Source organism: Balaenoptera acutorostrata, chromosome 3, assembly GCF_949987535.1.
Source record: "Balaenoptera acutorostrata chromosome 3, mBalAcu1.1, whole genome shotgun sequence".
Classification (NCBI taxonomy): Eukaryota; Metazoa; Chordata; class Mammalia; order Artiodactyla; family Balaenopteridae; genus Balaenoptera; species Balaenoptera acutorostrata.
The window spans coordinates 160714040-160730543 of NC_080066.1; positions in this window are offsets into that span (position 1 = coordinate 160714040).

Sequence of the window (16504 nt, forward strand, 5' to 3'; positions counted from 1 at the left end):
GGATGATTTTCCACCTGTAATGATAGGCAATATTTAATTTGGTTTTACTCTACATATAGTCTGAGAGGCCTCTGTACCTCCAGGATTAGAGAAGTTAGTGAGAATGTAGTGAGAGATTTAAGTTAGTGAAGGTCGTTGAGCAGGATCGTGAAACTAAGTGAGCCTCTTCATAAGTCTGTGGGAAAGAACGCTGGTGGCTGACGGATGAGCAGATATAAATCTGGGCTACTCCAATGTTGTTCCAAGATCATCTGCTATAGAGAACATTTTCTTATCCTAGATTTTCTGGGCCCTGTTTGCTGAGGTTAGAAAGACCTCTTGTTGCTCGTGTTATCTTCCTCTTTGCGATAGTTTCCCATCCTTACAAATTGTTGTAGTGGGAGGAGGGGTAGCCCCTGCAGCACGGAAGAGAAAGAAAGAGAAGCGAAGCTTTGTGATAAAACACGAATTTGTGATTCTTAGAAAAAAATTAAGGTAGCATAATACCTCTTGGTCATTAGTTGGTGTGATTTTCTTTAATCCTTAGTTGCGTCCACGAACCCAGAAACGGTAAGATAGGCGGGAAGAATGGTAGACTTGTGAATCAAAAGATAAGATGCCCAGCATTAAGAGGCCATTTTAGCAAAACTGTGAAGAGTCGTTTAGGACAAGTAAGAGATTTGAGCCCAAGTTAATCAAAAAGTTAATCAAAAAGCATGACTATGTTGACAGAAGTTCTATTAAAAAAATAATGTTTCTATGTCTTTGCCATTGCCTGATAGTCTTCACGTGGGCCAGATACTCCTGGGGTCCAGGCTTTTTTTTCTTTTGCTGTTAATGTGTTCAAAATAAACAAAACAAAAAACACTTTAAAAAACATGTTAAAGGTTACAAATAATCTTAGGAGGCTGAGTCTTTTTCTGGTTGTTCCTGGAAACTTTTAGTGACAGGAAGTTATCTATATATTTTTGTCATCAGTATACTCCTCAGTAACTGAAATGAAATGTCCAATTCATTTCAGGCATAGAGACTAGGGATTTAACTTTGTAGTGCTAGCAATGCTCTGTTTAGGGACCTATTTCAAGTTATTAATACAAATACTTGCATAAATTTTCTGTTTGAAATATCTTTTAGTGAGAAGTAATAATTACTCCATTGGGTTCCTTCTCTGTGTGCAACTTTTTGCAGTAGAAAAAAACCGAGAAAAACAAATGAAAATGCACAAAAAACAATTATGCCTTCAGCATAAGTTGAAGACACCTGAACTTCAAAATTACTGAAGAAAAGATGAATAAATTCTGGGGATTTAACATGGTGACAGTAGTTAAGACAATAGTTAAGAACACTGTATCAAATACTGATATAGTGACCATAGTTGACATGCTGACAATAGTTAAGAACACTGTATCAGATACTAAAATTTGCTAAGAGAGTAGATCTTAAATGTTCTTATCACACACACAAAAAGGTAATTACATGAAGAGATGAATATATTAACTAACCTTATTGTGGTAATCATTTCACAATATATGTGTATACCAAATCATCACATTATATGCATTAAATTTACACAATGTAGTTTGTCAATTATATCTATCTCAATAACATTGAAAAAATTACTGAAGAAAAATGCAATAACAATTAATATTTAAAATTATAATCTAAGAAAATTTCCATAAATCATAAAATATATGAATTATAAAATATTCAAACATAGACCATTATTTTAAAAGAATGTGGTATACTCTATATACTGATATGGAAGGATTTTAAAGATATATTGTTAACTCAGATAACTAAGGTATTAAAGGGTATCTAAAGAATGTATGTGGATGTATATTTGTGTGTGTGCTTTAAATAAATGGGAAATTTCTACAAGGATATTCAAGAAAAGTTTTTTCTGGATTTATATGGAAAATCTATTCTTGTACGCACTTTAATTTCATTTTACAATGCTCATGCATTATTTTTATAATAATAGTCAAATCAGTAAAAACTAGAATTGGTGATGTAAGTGCAATGGGAATTCAGACAAAAGTCAGAAGAACTAAGATAGCTAACAAATCATTGGAAGTTATTGTGACAGGTAAAAGCTCTGAGGACTTGACTAGGCAAACTTTAAAATACAGAGCTATGCAGCTAACTCAGCCCCTTGTCTGCAAAAGTTTGTTTGGTCTTCTCAATTCACATCTAAGCAAATTGTCCTAAATATTTCTCTGAGCTTGGAATCATGGAGTTCTAGTGTTTAAAGGGACATTTGGGATTAGCTAATAGAATTTCTCATTTTATAGATGAGGAAAGTAGAAGATGAAGTGACTTGCCCTGATTCACACACAATCAAGGACAGAGCTGGGACAATAAGGAAGGTTTTCTGATTGCTCCATTGGCCATCTTCTTTCTAAATGACAGGGAATGACCTATTTGTCATTAACAAAGTGACCCATCTGCTAATTGAGTGTCATTACCGAGTAACTTGTGTTTGTCACATTATTTCTCTGCTAATTATTGGAATTGTGGGAAATGCTCCAAAAGAAGCCAAAGAAAACAGAAAAATAAGAGTGTGAGGACACATGTGCTTCTCCATGTGTATGGTGAGTTTTGTGTAGGTATGTTTTGACCATCTTGGCAGAAATAATTAATCAATTCACTTTTAAAAAATCACAATTAGTTGACTTAAAAAGTAAATCAAATGAGTTTTATGAGTAGTCAGGGCCTCCATCTGAGGTCCTGTTTCCAGATGCTCTGAAATCAGAATATATAAGGTAAAAATGACCCAAGTGGTTTGATTTACCAGAGTCCATGATAAGCATAAATGTCTACACACAACAGGAGATAAACCACAGAAAATCTATAAAATACTTCCAACAACATTTTTCTGCATGTAACTATGGTTGTTGACAAAAGCTTTCATTTTCATAACAATTCCACTTCATATAATTTGGTCCCTGTTTTATCTCTAAGAATATTTTCCAGTGCCTCTAAACCAGTTCTGGTCTGTTTCTGTCTTCACTTCCCAAATCCTTATAAGTTTTCTGTCACCTTTAATTTGTGGGCATACTTTGTGAATCTCATTGCACCTTCAGGAGCCCACCTAGGGATTCAAAACAAAATATCAGATTCCAGTTGTCATCAAAGACTTAATTTGGAAAGTGGCCCAACATCAATATGGTTGGTCCTTGTTTACCACCACACAGCTTGTTTTGATTGTTAGTGAAGTGATTTTCAATCACCAACTTTTCTACCAAGAAGAATCAAGAATTGTCACAAACATTGGCTGCCCTTTTCAACAGAATTCCAAAGAAGGAATAACAAATGAAGGGGAGGCTCAAAATGACCATGAGCTCCTGATGTTCATGTGAATCCCTAGACAAGCAAAAGTTCAACATCTCTGTCCCATTACCCCACATTTATCTGAGTCTGCCCAGGGAGGCGAGAGGATGGGAGAGGGTAAGGAAGAATGTTTTGTTCCAGAGTCTTCCTCATGCCTGTGGCAACTGTTAGATGTACCTCTGGGATGATGAGTGCAAACTCCAATCTTAACCATCTCTATCAGAACTCCCCCCATATCACAAAACTGGCCAAACTAGTTTTGACAATTTGACCATCACAGGACAGATTTCCTAGACTCATTTATGGCCTCCTGAGCCACAAATGGGATAGGAGATTCTCCTTCTGGGAAGTTAAGATATAATGACTATCCTGGGGCAAAATTCAATACAATATAAAATAAAAATCAATAATAAGACATCTATTGTTGCATTAGTAGTGTTGAACTATGGTTATTTTATCAACTCACTCTCTGAGTAGAAGTCTGAGATGGAGCCATGATCCTATTTTTATTTTGTTTGTTTTGTTTTATTATTTTTTGGCTTTGGTTGCCCTGGTGTTTAGATCATCACAGCCTGAGCTAAGGCCTGAGTGGCCAAACATCTTCTTTTAACAAGTTTATGCAAGTTTTCAGGTTTGGGATATGTATAATATTTTAAAATGGCTAACATTTTTTAAAAAGTGAACTCATCTTTCTCTATTTGACTGTTTCTGTAAGAGTCATGTAAGAAGGTTCTTAGCTTCATTCATGTTGTTCCTTTTCCTTTTGCAAATCCTGGGTAAAATAATAACACCTAACACTTCTACAGCACTAACTACATGTCAGAAACTCTTCCAGAGACTTCGTAAGTATTAAAACCATTAACTCTTCCAACAACCCCATGAGAAATGTACTGCTGTGTGTCTTATTTTACAAATGAGGAAATGGAGGCAAAGAATGGTCAAGCTACCTAATTAAGGTCACACAGCTGAGAACTAACAGAGGCAGACCCCGGCACCTGTAGTTACTGCCCCAGAGAGCCTCTGGGGGAAGTAGGGTAGACACTCTCCAGAAGAGTTCATGTCCTTTACACAATTCAGAAGGCAGGGTAGAACACGAGAATAAAACCATAAACCCAAACTGGACACTCAACAATTCAGACTCTCCGCTTCTAGGCATCCAGATATGTTTCTCAGTGGAGAGAGTCTGTGATCTGAGGCCGGTGGCTCTGTCTTATACGATTTTGCATAATATGCAGCACTTTTCACAATATTTAGAGTCAGCATTAATAAATGCTTATTAAATCAGCTTGTACTTTGTGCCCTCCTTAACCTTGTCTGTTGGTGCGCCCCCCACCCCCTGCTTACTTGTGCCCATTTTCCCAGGGTTCTTGTGCCTGCTTGTCTGCATGAATGCAGCCTTGGACTTTCCAATTCACTAGTTCTATGCCACCTACACAGGATTGCCATTTGCAGCCAGTGTCCCAGCCTCTAAAGTTATTCCTCTCCTTCATTCCATTATTAGTTGGAAAGAGTGATTAATGAGATGGTGAATTTAATATTTTACTCTCAGGGAAGTGTTTTGTTCTTGTTCCTGTTCTTGTTTGTTTTAAAAAAGATTCTCTGATGGCACTCTAATGCTTGTATTTAAAGCACAAAAGCAGGATGACAAGGGGGAAAAGGTTTAGGTAAGAAATCATCTGATGTCTAGAATCAGGCAGTGTGGTCAGGTCTCTACCCTGCCCCCTGGTGTAAGTGTGGTCCAATTCTGAGGACAAGCCTTTCAAAGGAGTCCTAAGGCTTCAGATGCCTTTTCAGGCTGACAATCAAACAAGCGATCACAATCAGACCCTGACTTACTACTCTACCCCTACAACTGTGCTTGGTGCTGGCTATGAAAGGATCTGGTTGCACAACGCTGGCTCCACTTTCCTGAGTATGCAGTGCTCCTGGCCCTTGTGGATGCTGTCCTTCTGCATAGAATAACTTTCCTTCTCCCCCTCCCACAGCCCCGCACCCAACCTTCCCTTACGCTGAGTACTGCTATGGGCAGGGCACAGTTTCAATAGGGACTCATCCTCTAGGTAGTATAAAATGTGTTTCCTTTGTGCCCATGTCAAATATTTACCTTTGAAATGTCCTCATAGAGGCCAGAATGTACCCCTTCATCACAAATGGACAAAGAATTGTTTCTGTACATAGTTTCTGAACATACGTAGGGTGTCATTTTTACCTTGGTTAATTTTTCAATATACTTTTTCTTTGCTTTATATTTGCCATTCTCTAAATCCAAGGTATCATCTTTCTCAAGCTATATGAACACTGAAGTCTCCCTTACCATGTCTATGAAAAAAAAAGAGGGATTTAAAGAGAATTATTTTATTTTACTACATTTTATAATGGGGGAAAAGAGGAAGATACCCAAATTGCCTAGAAAATTAACTCAAATTTTATAAGTCACTCTGCCCAACATGGGCTACTACTGAAGATATTTAAATTATTGAAGATGAAATAAGAAATGAAAATATATTTTAAATACTGTGTATTTCAATTTAATTCTATTTGATACTTATTAAGTATTAACTATGGCCCAGTTACTATTCTAGGTATTAAAAATACAGAGATGAATAAGTTCACAGTAGAGAATAGAAAGAAAAATTAACAGTGGATCTGATTTAATATGCTTATATAAATGTAAATTTTCAAAATCAAAATTAACTTGTAATGGAGGTTAACTTGTAATTTCATTTGGAAGCCTTTAAAATCTCATTTTTTCTGGTCATGTCTACAGATTTCCAGAATCCTCTATGAGTTCTACTGTCTGTACCTTTGTGAGACACCATACAAGCCTGGCTAACTGCTGATAATTGAAGTGGAAAACACCCAAAGACACTAGGAGTGGATACTTGAGTAAAAGGAGAATGTGGGGCAGTGAGAGAAAAGGCTGAATAAAGGCTCTGCACCCTGATTAGAACCATTGATGAGACTCCATTGATGCAGATGCTGCAAACCAATCTGGTGTACGGCTCCTGTATGCTTCCTGTTAGATGAGTTATTAGTTATCTTTAGGGCATCAGAGAATAAAGAGGGGAGTGAGCCAGGTTAAGGAAAAAGAAAATGGAAAATGTGACAGAAAGCAAGAAGCGAAGGAAGAAAGGAAGGGAAGGAAGGAGGGGAGGGAGGGAGAGAGGAAGGGAGGGAAGGAAGGAAGGGAGAAGGGAGTGAGGAAGGAAAGAAGGAAGAGAAATATATCTAATGAAGCATAAACTTGTAATATATCCCTTCATCTTAGAGTTCAATATTTTCTGTAGAACCAGCGTCTCTAACTCTTCATTTTCCCACATTATCATTAGAAAACCCTTCTCAGAAATGTATTCTCTTTTTGGCAGTCTTGGTGTTAAATTTTTTCCCTCTCCTTTGGTAGAAATAGATAAGCCTACCTGGAGCCTGTTTGTTCAGGTGGTTTGGAACAAATCACGTATGATACCCTCCTCCGTGGAGACATGGCTGAACATTAGGTCATTCTCTCCTCTGTTTCCTATATTTTCAGAAGTCACTCATGCAGCAGCTCTGAGAGTGTGCAAGAGGCATTTCTCCTCCAGGTGCCGTTCCCCAGTTGTACTAATGTTTTCCTTCCATATCCTGTGTGTATTGATCAGGTCTTGCCAAGTACAATATTGTCCTTTCATGTAGAAAATAATTTTCAATCTTAGTATCCATCTGAAAATGACCTAAGAACTTTCTAGAACATATGATAACTTTGTCAAAGTGAACATATTCTCTTAGGAGGCAATGCTTATGGAAATTTTTACATGTAGATTTTCAGATGCATTTTATTAGTGAAGAAAAATCATTTACTAGAAAAAAATTACGAGGAGAGTTTGGTAGTCTTAATACTCAGAAAGATGTGTTGGAATAATTGAGATCCTGGCAATTTTTCAAGAAAATAAGCTGCTTTATTGAAACCAAAAGCATGTTGTTACTACAACAGAGTAGAAGTTCAAAGTCCAGTCATAGGACTAAGAAAAGAAAATTGAGTTAATATATCTTGGTGTCTAGGTAAGAATTACTCCATCTTGCTCAGGTTTTATTTACTAGAGTATAAATTCCCCTGGATAAGGAGAGGACTAACCCCGAGGCTGAGATAGCTTTTGACCTGTGTATGGGAAACAAGTGGCCACATCTGTGGGGAATGGAGGACAGGGATCACATTCCTTTGTGTAAAATAAAGACAATCCACACATGCTATGGCCATCACAATCTCTTAGGTACTCTGGAAAGGATTATCAATAAAGTCATCCAAATCTCCATACTGAAATTAGATCTGCAGAATCCAAGAACTGATATTCGTGTACTGGAGTGGCAAGGCATAAACTACCCTGGGTAAAAAAATGAGAATGACCTCACCAAGGGAAGGGAAACCAAATATAACATGAATCAATAAAGCAGACGTATTTCATACAAACTCTATTAACACAGTGCTTTGAATGCAGTGTCCTAGTTTATTATTTGGATGAAATTCTGAGCCTGCCATGACTCTATAGCATGAAATTTCATGAAATTCATTTCTAAGTTTCTATTATTGTTAGGAACAAAAAATAATACAAAAGGAGGATTTAAAATAGACATAAGGTCACTTGAACATTTCTTCAGTTCATATGCAATAAGCATCATTTCTAGTTTCTTTCTGTGGCTTATGTGCCACTTCCAGACTTTGGGATCTTTGATCACCCCTTCAGAAATTATGATAGCCATGTATAGTAGGAATCCTCTTTCAAAACATGAAAATTGTGTTAAATATACTATGACATTAACATGCATGCTTATGTGCATCCAATCTTATGAACGAATGCTAATGAGAATGCTTTCCTATCTATTTCAGATTAGTTTCTTTTTTTCTGAAATGAAAATCCTGATCTAATGTTACTATAAAAAAAAAAAAGCAGATGGTCAAATCATGCATATTATAATCACGGGTAGATTTTCTTAAACCATTACTTAAAATATAAAATAAAGCATCAACATAACATCAGACGAAGAAAGTTTTAATTGTATTTATTTTTTTCAGCCAAGTTATATTGAGCACCTACTATGATTACCAAGATAGTAAGATATTACTATCTTGCTCATATCCTTCCAATAACTTCTCATTGCCATTAGAATAAATGATAATGTTCTTAATATTTCCTCCAAGGTCTAACCTGAACACATGCATTTCTCTGACTCACTATTTCTCACCAAGCAGCTCTCCCTTCTGTTTCTATAAATCTCCAAAGTCCAGAGTGTTTGTACTTACTGTTAGGTCTCTTGGCAACACTCATCCCCTCCCCACCCCAGTCACCTAACCTCTGCTCCTTGAATGATTGATTCTTTTTCATACTTTACCACTGAACTCAAATGTCACTTCCTCAAAGTGGCCTTTTGACTGCCCTTATTTAATTTCTATCCTGACTTTTGTCTTTAACTGATTTTTTTTTGTTATCTGTTTACTTGTATATTTTTGACTTCCTCTACTTTGAGAGGGAAGAATTTGTGGATTTTGTACCTATTTTATTCTGAATACCCAGAATAGTGCCTATCACAAAGCAGATTTTCGATAAATATGTTTTGCATGATCTAGATGCCAGGGATTTAATTGTAAACATAGAGTTATGGGTTTGGCCTTAACAGAGTTTTTGATCTCTAATGAATATGATACAATTTTCAAAGACATAGTCAAAGAAAGGTGTACTGTATTGCTGTTTTTGCTGTTATTTATCTACGACACCATCCAGTCTTGCCGTGTGAGCACAGGGTTTCATATGTATAGTCACAGCTCTGGCATTATTGTTGAGTAAGTGAATTTCTCCATATAACAAAATAGAAGAAAGATACCTAGTTCATATTTATTGCAGAGAAAGAAAATATTTAGGTTTAGAATTTCTTTCAAGAAAGTTGTAACATATTTATAATGTCTCATTATTCCTAATATTCAAATATACCTTTATTCTTGCTTGTTGTTTGTTTCATAATCAAGCAATGCTCACATTTTAAAGATTGCAAGTTTGGGGGGCAAATGTTTTTACTTTATTATCTTAAAGATAGACTTAATTGCATTATATGGGTTAATACGATGTTCATATCATGAATAATGAGTTCTATCCTTCCATTGTTGAATTGCTGAACGTTATGTTTTAGATGTCAGTTTTAATATTATTCTTTTGAGAGGAGAATAAAAAGTTTGAGAAATATCAATAATAAAAATATTGCTATATTATTGCCATGAAGTTTATGGAGTTTAGAGTTAAAATTTTATTTTCAGGTAAACGAATATCCAGGTAAAAAATAAAACATTATTTAGCTGTTCAGATGTTTTAATATAACAGTACCAAATAGATATGTTTCTAAAACTTCTCATATTTTCCCACTCTTTCAAATGAGACTTCAGCAACCTTCCAAAAAAAAAAGAAAAAGAAAATTCCAAATGCCCAAACCGTTTTTTAAACTAGTTTACTCTTTATAATTTATTTTTCATATCTTTGCTCATTTTTTTTTCTTTATTTGCTCTATTATTCTACCTTACCTTCTAAACCTTACTTGAAAACCCTATCACTCATATGTGATAAGTATTTCCTCAGTCTCCCCAAGGGATTAAGGTCATTGGCTTTATCCTCATAACATCAGGTACATTTCCATTGGTCTTAATCTGTTTGGATCTGTTTTGTGTATTTGTCACAACTAATAAATTTTAAGATGCCTGATAGCAGGAAGTGTTTTCATTCATAGTTGCATCCCCTTAGCACTTAGTATAGATTTGGGGCTATATCGTTGTTCAGTAAATCTTTTGTAAATTGAATGTCTTTATGATTTAAGTTCCAAGAGCATTACAAAAGAGGTAGTCTTGAGAACCAGTTGTGGTGGACCAGTTTGGGTTGACAGTTGCAGTTGATATCAGTAAATACTACTCCCCCTATGAGTAAAGCATCTATTTAATTTTTTCCTGATGTCAATAAGGAAAAGAATATGCCAGAAATTTAAACCAATAACATATTAACAAGAGAATTGAGCATTTCAGTTTTTCTAATTTTATAACATATTAAAATAGAAAACAAGTACAATTTCCACAAAACACCCCAATGTCTTAGTAACTTCTGAAGAAACAAAGTTTCTTCTATTTTTTATTTTGCTTGTTAAACTGCAAGTAGTATAAACAAGCAAACTTTTTATTTCCTCTTATGACATCCGATTGCCAAATACACAGGTAAAGACCAAGCCCCTCCCTTCATCTTTAGACAGAGCATAAAGCCAATATCAAATACTTCACCAAGGAAATGACTGAAGGAGAAAACCTGTGTCTAAAATTTGAAAGTGTTCTACGATTCATCTCAAATCTTCGATGTTTGGTGATGCACATAGTTCTTGAAAGTGTGCATTTCAGATTATTAGTTAAAGAATTACTGAAACCAGTTAAAATGAGCAAGACTGAGATGTCTTAAAGTTATACAGTGATGAAAGGGGACAAATCTAAAGACAGTCCTGAACATTCCACAGTAGCAGAGAAAAAATATCAAATGTGAGAGCTCAGGAATTAGGGCCATAATAATGGTTCCAAAAATTATGCTTATAAATTTATTAAAAATCAAACAAACCAAAAGCAATCAAACTTTCATTATAATTACCATTGCCCAAATAATTATATTGGACATGTGTTTTATAGACACCAGAGGACCATGTACCTGATCAATAGGTCAACAAATTCAGTGAAAGGCACAAAAGTGAAACCAGTCATCTGAGCAAATGCATCAGTTATTTGTAAAATTGATAGTCAAAGGATTCCTTCCGTTTGGGGAGTAGGATCAATCTTTATCATTCATTAACACCGAATAGACTCTATACCTTTGTTTTTGAAACAGATTGATAAGAAATGAGACAAAACAATTATTATAATGTTAGAAAGGCTAAGTTATAAAGGTTAAAAATTATTCCCTCTTCCAGAGTGACAACTGGAAGAAAATGTCATATTTTTGTAATTATTAATGGTATTATTTGCCACCTCTTACCCTGATATGCAATAAATAGACTATTTTGGGAAGTATTGCTTGTAAGCTTTGATTTTTTTTTGCCATTTTTTCATCACCTTAGTTTACACTTACATCATATCTGTCCCAGATTTTCATAATAGGATTCTAATCAGTCTCCCTGCCCCTAGTGCATTTACTTTGTAACATCTCTCCATTTTGTCCCTGGAGTTTTCTTTTGTAATATCCAAATATAATCATTTCACCTTCCTGTTTAAAATTTGCCTCCATCCTACTATTATATGCAGAATGAAGAACAAACTTTAATTCACACTGCCCACTCTTGCAGTCACACAATCTTGTTTATGGTTTAATAGAAATATTCATTGAGCATTTCCTGTGTCCAAAACACTGTGCTTATACTTCATATACTTCGCCATATTTATTCCTTGTAGTGGACACTGCAGATGCCCCAGCCAGATCCCCTTTACTGCAGATCCCCAGCCAGATCCAAAACACTGTGCTTATACTTCATATACTTCGCCATATTTATTCCTTATAGTGGACACTGCAGATGCCCCAGCCAGATCCCCTTTACTGGCAGCTACCACCCTCTGTTGCAGTGAGGATTGGATGCTAACGACTAATAAAGTCTTGCCCTCTGTCAAATGGAAGTCACTTCACCCAGGAGGTTACACATTACCCACTCACACTTTTCATCCCACACACAGCCAGTGACTGACAGGGGTTAAAAATCCAGCCACCTTTTCTCCAAGTGGGAGTAGCTCTGGATACATCATGCTCTTCAAACTTTCCGTGGGATCAGACCAAAGCTGAAGCTGGTCTCTAGCTGAGACCGCATCCTTGCCTAAATTATTTTCCCCTGTCTTATGCATGCCTCACATTTCCTGCCTCCTAAGAGCACTCTTTCTACAAAGCCTTGGCACAAAAATCTGCTTCTCAGGTCTTGCCTTTAGGAAACCTAACTTAAGATATTTCTCAGATGAACTCCATGAAGCTGGTATTGCTACTGTCATTTTGCCTGTGAGAAACTTGGGGTTCAAAAAAATTAGTTACTTCTTTCTCTATTCTTTCAGAATAATTTTTTTTAAATTAATTAATTAATTTATTTATTTTTGGCTGTGTTGGGTCTTCGTTTCTGTGCGAGGGCTTTCTCTAGTTGCAGCAAGCGGGGGCCACTCTTCAACGCGGTGCGCGGGCCTCTCACTATCGCGGCCTCTCTTGTTGCGGAGCACAGGCTCCAGGCGCACAGGCTCAGTAGTTGTGGCTCATGGGCCCAGCTGCTCCGCGGCATGTGGGATTTTCCCAGACCAGGGCTCGAACCCATGTCCCCTGCACTGGCAGGCAGATTCCCAACCACTGCGCCACCAGAATAATTGATACATTATTTCAGAATAATTGGTAAATTGTTACAGCGGGTCACCAGTGCAAACGGCTTTAGAAATCAGGAAGGTAATATGCATGTGAACAGGCCCAGATACAAGATGGTAAACCTTTGAAATAGTTGTTGAAACAAGATCTTGGATCACCACAAAATTCATTCAGATTTTATTTTATTTTTTTAAAATGACTTTTATAGACCCAAATTGATCTTTGGCTACAGGTCTGTAATTTCTGTCCCTAAATCCCAAATGGATAAGGGCATACATATTTGAGACACCAGACTAAATGATTTAGTGTGTGATTTGATTGAGTCTCCACCATACAATGTAAACTGGATATTTGTGGCAGACAGATACCGTTGGTTTTGTCCCCTACAGCCATCTCTGTCTTCTTTTACCCTTACTGGAAGTACTTAATTTGTACCATAATGGCTGAAAATGTCACTCTTTCCCTGTCTTTCTTGTGGCTAGGAATTGTTGTGTGACCTCTCCTTTGGAATTCTGAGAATGATTCTCCTCCCTGATTAAAAAGAAAGAAAGATGCCCAATAAGTAAGCGCAACCTATTGTTCCTGGTGTTTCTGTGAGAATGTGCTCACAGGGATGCTACAGCCATCTTCTGACCACAAAGGATGACACTGACAACACAACAAGGGTAGAGATCAGGGAGATGGTGAAGGTCAGGACACTAAATGAAACATAAACATGAGCACTGAACCAACTTTGAAACTCCTTTCTTCAGATTTTTTGTTAAAAAAAAAAAAAGAATTCACTCCTGTTTGAGCCACGTTTGTTGGTATTCTGTTACTTGCATCAGAAAGCATAATGACTGACAAGTAAGCCTCAGATAATTTTAGTGGCTTGATCAATTTTTTTATAGGTAGTTGGTGGGAGTATTAGCATTCAGATTTGGGCCACCTGACACTTCTGTGTAGAGGATTTCTCCTTCCATAACATCAATGTTTAGGAAGGCTTCCACATTTTTGTATGGTTTTCATTAGGCTTCTTTCAAATGCTCTGTTGACCAAATGGTTCAGGACATCTGGATTTCACAGTGATAATAAGCATAGGGGAGAATATTTCACTAAAATACTGAAGATGAGCACCCACCTTATTTTTGTTTTCTTTAAAGTATGAAAATAAACCTTTGCTATCTGAAGTAGTTGAACCTCAAAAATAGCATATTCTTCTACCTCCTGTTCACTTTTTGCTTGACAAAAAACATTCTATATGAGTGAAGACTAAGATAATGTGATTCAAATATTGAGTCTCAAATTTTCAGTACATAGGTGTTATTTTCCATACTCAGGAGAGTTTTCAAAGGGCACATTTAAACAGTCTAGAAAGTTTAACCCTCTACCTCAGCATATGTAGCATATAGAAGAAGTGAAAACAGGAAATCCTTACCTGCAAATAAAGTCTCCAAGTTCTCCATGAGAGGTAAATATTCGTGTGTTCAAATAGAGATTTATATAAAATCACCATAACATTTGCATTAAAAAATATTTTTCATAATGCAGGTGACTTCTGTTTAAAAATTTAAGTTTGAAAGAGTGAGTGATTTTTATGATCAACTTGGCATTTCTCAGGACATTTATCTATAGATTGCAAAATGCTTACTAGTTTCTTCTTTTAGAGAGACCTCTGCATGAGGCTCAATAATCATGGTCTTATTACTACAGTAAAATTTCCAACTAATATATCACAGACAATCACTGCTACAGTAGAAATGCCAGAAAAGCGTAAATACCCAAGGGGAAAGAATTTAGAAGGAAGATATTTGTTAACAGGATGAAAGTGAATAAGGGCGAATGAAGTATAAACAGCTGATTATTAGAAAAACTTCAATAGTTTCCCAATCAAGAGATAGCAACTATTTCCTTTGGGATTAAATCAGAATAGTTTGAAATGTTCCAAACTGGTTTGTTTGATAAAAAGAATAATGTTGCTTTTTATAGTCCTTTGCAATTTAAAATGGATTACCATATGCATTTTATCATTTGATTGTTACAATTTTCCTGTAAAGTATATAGGCTAAGGATTATTACTTCATTATTTTACAGATTATGAAACTGAGACACAAAAAAAGATACTTGTCTAGGGTCACAGGCAGTAATTGGCAGATTTTGGTCTAAACTCTAGAGTTCTATTCTACTGTTTTTATAAATGCCACTGTTAGAAGTTCTGAATAACTGAACTTGAATATAGAATTTTCTGCCGTTTCCTATTTTAGTTGTTAAGCAAAAGATGTGGTTTCTAAAAATATTTCAGAGTTTTTCCATTTTTATTATTATAGAAGAATACAGAGGGCTGAGAATCAAGTTGCCTCCCTTAAAATCTGAAAAAGAATGTAAACAAGTAATAGGAGATAAAACTCTGCCATGAACTGGAAATATTTTCTATCTTGCTCTGGGTGATGATTACACAGGGCATACACATGTAAAAATTATCAAGTTGTATGTTTAAGATTAATATACTTTACTGTGTAAGATTTATCTTACCTAAAAAGGTAAAAATAAATATATATTACATATAAGTATATATATAATATATATATTACATAATATATAGTATTATGTATATAAAATTAATGCAGCAATAACTTTGTCCAATGCTCACTTTGTTACATAGGCATAAGAGACTTAGTATTTTTTAAATTGTGCATATTATAAACTATTCAAGAAGAATGTAAAACTCATTTTTATGATATCGCTTATATGTGGAATCTAATAAATGATACAAATGAACTAATTTACAAAACAGAAACAGATTCACAGACTTAGAAAACAAACTTATGGTTACCAAAAGGGAAAGGTGGGGGGAGGGATAAATTAGGAGGTTGGGATTGAGATATACACACTACTATATATAAAATAGATAACCAACAAGGACCTACTGTATATATAGCACAGGGAACTCTACTCAGTACTCTTCAATAACCTATATGGGAAAAGAATCTGAAAAAGAATAGATATATGTATATGTATAACTAAATCACTTTGCTGTACACCTGAAACTAACACAACATTGTAAATCAACTATACTGCAATATAAAATAAAAATTAAAATAAATAAATAAATAAATAAAACATTATTAATCATGAGTAAAATGGTTAATTTACACAATGATACTGTTTTTAGAATTGTTTTGCATTCTCCACTTCTAATACCTAGAAGACCAATGGGAACAGAAAAGATATTTGACAAATATATACCCTCTAATCAAGTGAAAGAAACTTCAAAAATACAAGATGTGCCTTTGATAAATCTTGCAAACTTCATTTCTTTCTCTCCCCATGTCTGCACTACATCTTAAATCCATATGCTTCTTGGCTGCTCAGAGTCGCTGGACCTTCCTTGGCCAATCCCCCTCGGTGCTCCAAAGATTTCCACTGAAGCTATCTCAGCTTGTTCCAACAAAGCATATGTGCATACATTCACCATTTTGGCTCTTCTCTGTAAGGTGACCTCAGTTAGCTGTAAGAAGCGGGTGGGTAAATTATGTGTGTGTATGTGTGTGTGTGCCTGTGTGTGGGTGGTAGGGGACAGTGAGTTGATGACAAATGCAGTCATAGGTACCATACTGGATATTTTATGTATCTTAATAAATCCTCAGAACACTGCAAGATAAAAATTGATCTCAGTGTAATTAAACATTATGCCAAAGTATGTCCATTTGAAATAAAGTTGAGAAGAAAAATCAGGTATGTCTCACTCTGAAGGAAATTTTATTATTATTCTATTATTATAATAACAATTCTTATCCATATTCCACTAAAATTATGGAACACTTTGGTGCCTTTGGGACTTTCTAGATATA